The 7673-nt window shown below is 42.2% G+C and overlaps 1 protein-coding gene across 1 annotated transcript in view; it reads left to right on the top strand.

Annotated features, from left to right (window-relative positions):
* Positions 1–3498: 3498 nt before the first annotated feature.
* Positions 3499–7673, top strand: part of NUP93 (nucleoporin 93kDa) — a 119306-nt gene continuing 115131 nt past the window's right edge. The window contains exon 1 of the mRNA XM_011960996.1: positions 3499–3507. The gene's annotated coding sequence lies outside the window, so the exon portion shown is untranslated. The remainder of the gene's footprint in view (positions 3508–7673) is intronic.

The raw sequence follows: 7673 nt of genomic DNA, 5'->3' as shown, positions 1-7673 counted from the left end.
AGTCTTCAATCCAAAAACATGGCTTATCTCAACATTTATTTAGGTCTTTTTCAGTTGCTCTCATTAATGCCTTGTAGTTTTTCGCATCAAAATCTTGTACATCTTTTTGTGAGGTTTAATCCTATTTATATGATTTTTATGCTAATGCAAATGGTATCATTTAAAATGTTCATTTTCCAGTTGTTTTCCACAAATATATAGAAATATAATTAATTTTTGTATATTGACCTGTTTTTTACAGCCTTGCTAACTTCATTAATTGATTTCAATATTTTGTCTTTAGATTATTTTGTATTTTCTTCTTATGTATTCATGTCATCTGTCCATGATGATTTTATTTTTTCTTGCTAATCTTTATACCGACTATTTCTCCTTCTTGCCTACTGCACTGGCTAAGACCTCTAATACAATGTTGAATATAAATGCTAACAGCTGACATCTTTGTTATGTTTATACGACTTTAGGAGAAATATTTATATTTTTCCACTAAGTGGTATTTGCTGAAAGATTTTTATAGATACCCTGCATCAGATTAAGTTCCCATCTATCCCCAGTTTGCTAAAAGTTTTTATCATAAATACATGTTGAATTGTATTAAATGCTTTTTATTGGCATCTATTAAGATAAACATTTATTTTTCTCATTTATGTTGTTAGTGTAGAGAATTACATACATTTTCTAATGTTACATTCTTGGTAAAAAAAAAAAATTCTTCATATGATCCTGATGTATTATCCTTTTGCTATATTGCTAGATTTGGTTTCTCAATATTTTATTTCAGATTTTTGCCTTTATGTTTAGTAGGGCTGTTCTTCTATTTCTTTTCTTGTAAGGTCCTGTCAGATTTTGGAATCAAGGTTGTGCCAGTCTCATTGAACTAGTTGACAGGTGTTCTTATTTTTTCTATTCTCTGGAAGAGTTTATGTAAGATTCGTATTATTTCTTCCTTAAATATTTGAAATAATTCACCAGTGAAGACACCTGGAGTTTTCTGGTTTTGGTGTGTTTGTTTGATTTGGTGGTAAGTAGAAGTTGTATTTTGAAATCCTGTCTATTCCAGAGGCCTTGACACTTGCTGACCCTGCATAGCTCCACTTGGCTGCTCCTTTGGGAATCCAGGTCTCTGCTCAAATGCCACCTCCTCAGAGAGGTCCTTCATTACTTCCCCAGCTGAAGCAGCACCCACTCTCCTCAGCTACACTTTCAATTTTTTTTTTCTTCTTGAGACAAGGTCTCCCTCTCTCGCCTAGGCTGGAGTGCAGTGGCTCAATCATAGCTCACTGTAGCCTCAACCTCCTGGTCTCACGTGATCCTCCCACCTCAGCCCCCCAAGTAGCTGGGTCTACAGACACGTGCCACCACACCCAGCTAATTTTTGTATGTTTTGTAGAGATGATGATTAGCCATGTTGCCCAGGCTGGTCTTGAACTCCTGAGCTCATGTGATCCCCAACCTTAGCCTCCCAAAGTGCCAGGATTACAGGCATGAGCCACTGCCCCTGGCCCTTTCTATTTTTTTACATACAGGCTTCTCACTCCCTGAAATTAACCTTCCCCGAAATCTGTTCATTTGTTTATTGTGTGTTTGCCATATTAGAATGTGAGCTCCATGGGGCCAGGGATCCCGTCAATTTCATTCATTCTGAATCCCCAGCACTCAGCACATAGCAGCACTCAACAAATATTTTTCAAGAGACTAAATGAAAGGTCAGATGGAGGCCCTTTCCCCACAAAGTCATGAGAGAACAATAACTCACTTTTATTTTTTATTTTTATTTTTTATTTGAAATGGAGTCTTGCTCTGTTGCCCAGGCTGGAGCACAAGGGTGCTATCTCAGCTCACTGCAATCTCTGCCTCCTACGTCCAAGCAATTCTCCTGCCTCAGCCTCCTGAGTAGCTGGGATTACAGGAGCTCACCACCCGAACTAATTTTTGTATTTTTATTTATTTATTTATGTATTTTGAGACAGAGCCTCGCTCTGTTACCAGGCTGGAGTGCAGTGGCATGATCTTGGCTCACTGCAACCTCTGCCTCCTGGGTTCAAGTGTTTCTCCTGCCTCAGCCTCCCAAGTAGCTGGGACTAGAGGCACGCGCCACCACACCCGCTAATTTTTGTATTTTTAGTAGAGATGGGGTTTCAGCATGTTGACCAGGATAGTCTCAATCTCTTGCCACGTGATACGCCCGTCTCAGCCTCCTAAAGTGCTGGGATTACAGGTGTGAGCCCCTGTGCCCAGCCAAATTTTTGTATTTTTAGTAGAGACAGGGTTTCACCATGTTGGCCAGGCTGGTCTCGAACTCCTCACCTCAAGTGATCTGCCTGCCTCAGCCTCCCAAAGTGCTAGGATTACAGGCGTGAGCCACTGTGCCCAGCTGAGCCTTACTTTAAAAAATGTTTTAATAGACTTTTTTTTAGAGCAGTTTTAGGAGCACAGCAAAATTGAACCAAAGGTACAGAGATTTTTCACATACCCCCTGCCTGTACACATGCCTAGCCTCTCCCATTACCAACATCCCCCACCAGGGTGGTACATTTCTTACAACTGATGAGCTCATGTTGATGCATCATGATCACCCAGTCTGTAGTTCACATTAGGGTTTACTCTTGGTGTTGTACATTCTGTGGGTTCAAGCAGATTTATAATGCCATGTATCCAAAAGTCTCATCTTTTTAATAATAAAAATTGACCATTGTCTTGATTGAACTTACACAGAAACAAAACCATGCAATATAATTCTGTATTCCCTGCCAAGTTACAATGTCATTTTGGAACAAAATGCAATGAACATGAAAATAAAACTTTCTCGGCTTCTTTGTAAATGGAGCTGTTTAATATTATTTTGTTAATGGATAGAATAAAATGTAATCTGATGGTGAAAGCATTCTTCTTGACATTGTGGAAAATGCCTCCCTATATTGCATGTGATGGGAAAGCAATTGGATTGAGAAAAGCTTACTGAATTAAGCTTACTGAATTCTGGCCTATTGACCTTATAACAAGCATGTGAGATGAGATGCTATAAGGGCTCAAGTAATACCTGAATCCTTCAGGATTATTTTGATTGCAAGTGATGTAAAACCTCAATGAAATTGAGCAAAAAATAAAATTTTCTGGGTCATGCAACGAAACATTCCAGGGATAGGGTTAGCTTTAGGCACAGCTTGATCCAGAAGCTGTGTCACAGTGTCACTTGAGTACAGGCTCTCTCTCCATCACTACATTGCTTTCTTCCGTATTGTCTTCCTTCCCAGACAAATTCTTCCCTTGTGGGTAATAAACAATTAAACAGGCCGGGCATGGTGGCTCATACCTGTAATCCCAGCACTTTGAGAGGCCAAGGAGGGCAGATCACTTGAGGTCAGGAGTTCCAGACCAGCCTGGCCAACATGGTGAAACCCCTTCTCTACTAAAAATACAAAAATTAGCTGGGCGTGATGGCACACACCTGTAATCCAAGCAACTAGGGAGGCTGAGGCCAAGAATCTTTGAACCTGAGAGGCGGAGGTTACAACAAGCCAAGACTGTGTGCCACTGCACTCCAGCCTGGGCAACAGAGTATGACTCTGTCTCAAAACAAACAAACAAACAAACAAATTGTAAAAGGAATGATAATGCCTACAAAAACATCTTCACAGTTCTAATTTATTCCAGTCATACAAAGAACTGTCTAAGCAGAACATCTTAAGAGTGCATTTTCTTGACCCTGTTGGGTTATAAACCAGTTCCCGGACCAGTCCCTGTGGCTAGGGTACTGCAGTACTCTGCTCTGATTGGCTATGCCTGAGTCACATGCCACCAATCAAAACATAGGGACTGAGATTTGGGGCAGGAACACTCCACAGGGGAGTCGAGGGTTAAAAGACGTTTCATTAGAGAGCAACTGTCTGGTAATACGGTATAGTGCATTGAATGCACATCCTATACACTCAATGAGTTCATCTGAAGACTAAGAATATTCAAAAGCACAATTCAACCAGATGAGAGTACAAAGGCCTGTGTTTGTTTGATATGATCATGCAGCGAAAAAAGGTAGAGTTATACACTTGGTATGTGTAGAAGACATGTAAAATCTGTGTTACAATACAGAGTTCCATCAGAGACTTCCTTTGAAAAACAAGATTCTGTTAAATAATGTTTGGGACCCAGTAGGACTAAATGAGGGAAGGTAAGAACTCTCTGCCACCACCCAGCTCCCTTTTAAGTAGGAAAGAGCTTGAAAATCCCCACCTCTGAGAAAGGGGCTTTGCAGGGGCTCTGGGGCACATCTCAGAACAATTCTCAAGGCAAAGACTCTTGAAAGATTCTGAGCTCAGATAAAGTGATGTTTAAGAAAGCTCTTCTGGCAAGGCATGGTGGCTCAAGCCTGTAATCCCAGCACTTTGGAAGGCCGAGGTGAGTGGATCATGAGGTCAGGAGTTTAAGACCAGCCTGGCCAGCATTGTGAAACCCTGTCTCTACTAAAATAAAAATTAGCCAGACATGGTGGCGGGCACCTGTAATCCCAGCTACGCAGGAGGCTGAGGCAGAAGAATTGCTTGAACCCAGGAGGCAGGGGTTTCAGTGAGCCGAGATCGCACCCCTGCACTCCAGCCTAGGCGACAGAGCGAGCCTCCATCTCAAAAAAAAAAAAAAAAGCTCTTCTAAGCTATGTAATTAATTGACAGACAGAAACAGCTCCAGAAATTGCTCGGTTACAGATCTTGCCACCAGGAGATAAAAACTCCTGTCTCTGTGGCATTTGGACAAGATGATAGTTCAAGGAATGGCGTTAGAGGTGAGTTCAGAATCCTCAAAGGAACTTCTTTGAATCATATACCTGGGCAAATCTTGGGAAGCTGATGTTGGTTATAACTCTGTGAAAACAAAACAAAACCAACCAACTCGGTTTTAGTGTATTTTTTCTGATTACGGGAATTATGCATGGTCATTTCATTGCAGAAACCTTGAAAAGTACACTAGCTTTTAAGGACTCATTTGTGGTTCCTCAGCCAGGAGAGATATCATTCCCACTTGGTCATATTTTGATATCCTCTTTCTTTGTCTCTTGTGTATTTATTCATTTAATTTTGAGACAGGATCTTGTCCTGTAGCCCAGGCTGAGTGCAGTGGCGTGATCATAGCTCACTGCAACCTCCACCTCCTGGGCCCAAGTGATTCTCCTGCCTCAGCCTCCTGAGTAGCTGGGACTACAACCATGAGTTACCATGCCTGGCTTACTATTATTATTATTATTATTATTATTATTATTATTGTAGAGATGGGGGTCTCACTGCATTGCCCAGGCTGGTATTGGAACTTCAAGGCTCAAGTGATCCTCCCACCTTGACCTCCCAAAGTGCTGGGATTACAGGAGGGAGCCAATGCACCCAGTTCTCTTAAAAACAAAAAACAAACAAACCAAAAAACCCAAATAATATATTGTTTATGCGCAGATACATTTGTGATAAAACTATAAAACATTGGAATGATAAATACAAAATGTCAGATTGTGGTTATCTCTGGGGATAGGAAGGTATATGGGAAGACCATCTGGAAAACTGCAAGGTTTTTTGAGATGAGGTCTCACTCTGTTGCACAGGCTGGAGTGCAGTGGTATGACCACAGCTCACTGCAGCCTTGATCTCCTGGGCTCAGGTGATCCTCCCGCCTCAGCCTCCCCAGTAGCTGGGACTACAGCTGCACACTACCACACCCAGCCAATTTTTTTGTATTTTTTGTAGAGACAGGGTTTCACCATGTTGCCCAGGCTGGTCCTGAACTCTGAGGTTCAAGCTACCCTCTTGCCTCAGCCTCCCAAAGTGCTGAGATTACAGGTGTGAGCCACCGTGTCTGGCCACTTTTTCCATTTAACATTACGTTTCCAAGATTCATCCATGGTGTATCTGTGGCTGAAGCACACTCATTTTTCACTGCTGTGTAATGCTCCATTGCATAATATCCCACAATTTATTTATCCTTTTTTTTTTTTGGTTAACAGATATTTGGCTTGTTTCAAGTTTTTTGCTAATATGAACTGTGTTGCTATGAAGATTCTTGCTTACAACCCTTGTACATATGTGTAAGAGTTTCTCTAAGGCATATATCTAGGAGTTGAATTGCTGGGTTTTACAATGTAGAAATACTCAGCTGTAAAAGGCAAGTGTCCTGGATTTTCAATTGGCAATGTTGCACAAGCATTTGTCTATGTCATTAAAAGTTCTTTTTTTTCTTTTTTTGACATAAAGGAAAAGCAAGGTAAAAGTATAAAACATTATTCAGATGCAAGATACTATTATCTCTGTGGATATTCTCTGATCACAGCAGAGTCTGGTTACATATTTAATAGTTTCAGGGCAAAGCACCAATTATTTATAGAGAACTCACAATATGCCAGTGTGAGGTATTAAAAATAAACAAAGCTGGACACTAGTTGCTATAGACTTCTTAATGTTTGTGTCCTCCCCCTTCAAATGTATATGTTGAAACTCTGCCCCCCATTGAGATGGTATTAAGAGGTGAGGGCTTCGGTAGGTGATTGGGCCATGAGAGTGAAGCCCTCATGAATGGGATTAGAGCCCTTATAAAAGAAATATTGGAGAGATCCCCTCACCCTTCTTCTGTGTGCGGTTACAGGGAGAGGAGTGCTATATTAGTCCGTTCTCATGCTGCTGTGAAGAAATACCTGAGACCAGGTCATTTAAAAAGAAACGAGGTTTAATTGACTCACAGTTCCGAGTGGTTGGGGAGTCCTCAGGAAACTTACAATTATGGTGGAAAGCACCTGTTCACAGGGCGGCAGGAGAGAGAATGAGTGCAAGCAGGGGAAATGCCAGAGGCTTATGAAACCACCAGATCTCATGAGACTTACTATCGCGAGAACAGCATGCCAGAAACTGCCCCCCCCATGATCTGGTTACCTCCACCTGGTCTAACCCTTGACATGCGGAGATTATGGGGATTATAATTCAAGGTGAGATTTGGGTGGGGACATAGAGCCAAACCTTATCAAGTGCTATCTATGAATTAGGAGGCAGGCCCTCAGCAGACACTGAATCTGCGGGTGCTTTAATCTAGGCTTCCCAGCTTCTAGAACTGTGAGAAATAAATTTCTGTTGTGTGTAAGCCATCCATTCTATGGATGAGTCTGACGCCACTTGTCCCTGCTCACCATCTTCCAGCCACATACCCCTTCTTTCTAGTCTTCAAACACTAAGCTGGCTTCCCCTGGAGACTTCACTCTTGTTCCCTCTGCTTGGAATTCTTTGAAGCCGGAACTTTGCAAGCCCCATCCTTTCTCATCCTTCTTTATTCAGCTCAAGATGTCACCACCTCAGAAAGGCCTCCCTTCAACATCCAAGCATTTTCTCTCCCATCACCCTGTTTTTCCTTCATAGCTCTTCTTGCGAACTGCAGTTACTTATTTATTATATTTTGTTTCCCCTGCCAGCCTGGGAACTCAGTGAGGGCAGCGATCTTGTCTGTCGTGGTCGCCACTGTGTTCCCAACTCCTAGACTAGGGCGTGGCCCTTGGATGGCGCTCAAGGAGTAAGAAATTCCTTTAACTTAGGGAATTCTGGAATCGCTTTCTCCCGGCAGAGCCGACTCTAACCAAGTGGGAAAGGTGAGGTCTGCGGCTGCCTGTGGCCCAGGGGTGACGGTTTGGCCCAAGGCCCTGCCTTCGTCCCGCCCCT

Source organism: Colobus angolensis, unplaced genomic scaffold (assembly GCF_000951035.1).
Source record: "Colobus angolensis palliatus isolate OR3802 unplaced genomic scaffold, Cang.pa_1.0 Scaffold531, whole genome shotgun sequence".
Classification (NCBI taxonomy): domain Eukaryota; kingdom Metazoa; phylum Chordata; class Mammalia; order Primates; family Cercopithecidae; genus Colobus; species Colobus angolensis.
The sequence above is the reverse complement of the archived record's forward strand: the minus strand, read 5'-3'. Positions and strand labels throughout refer to the sequence as shown.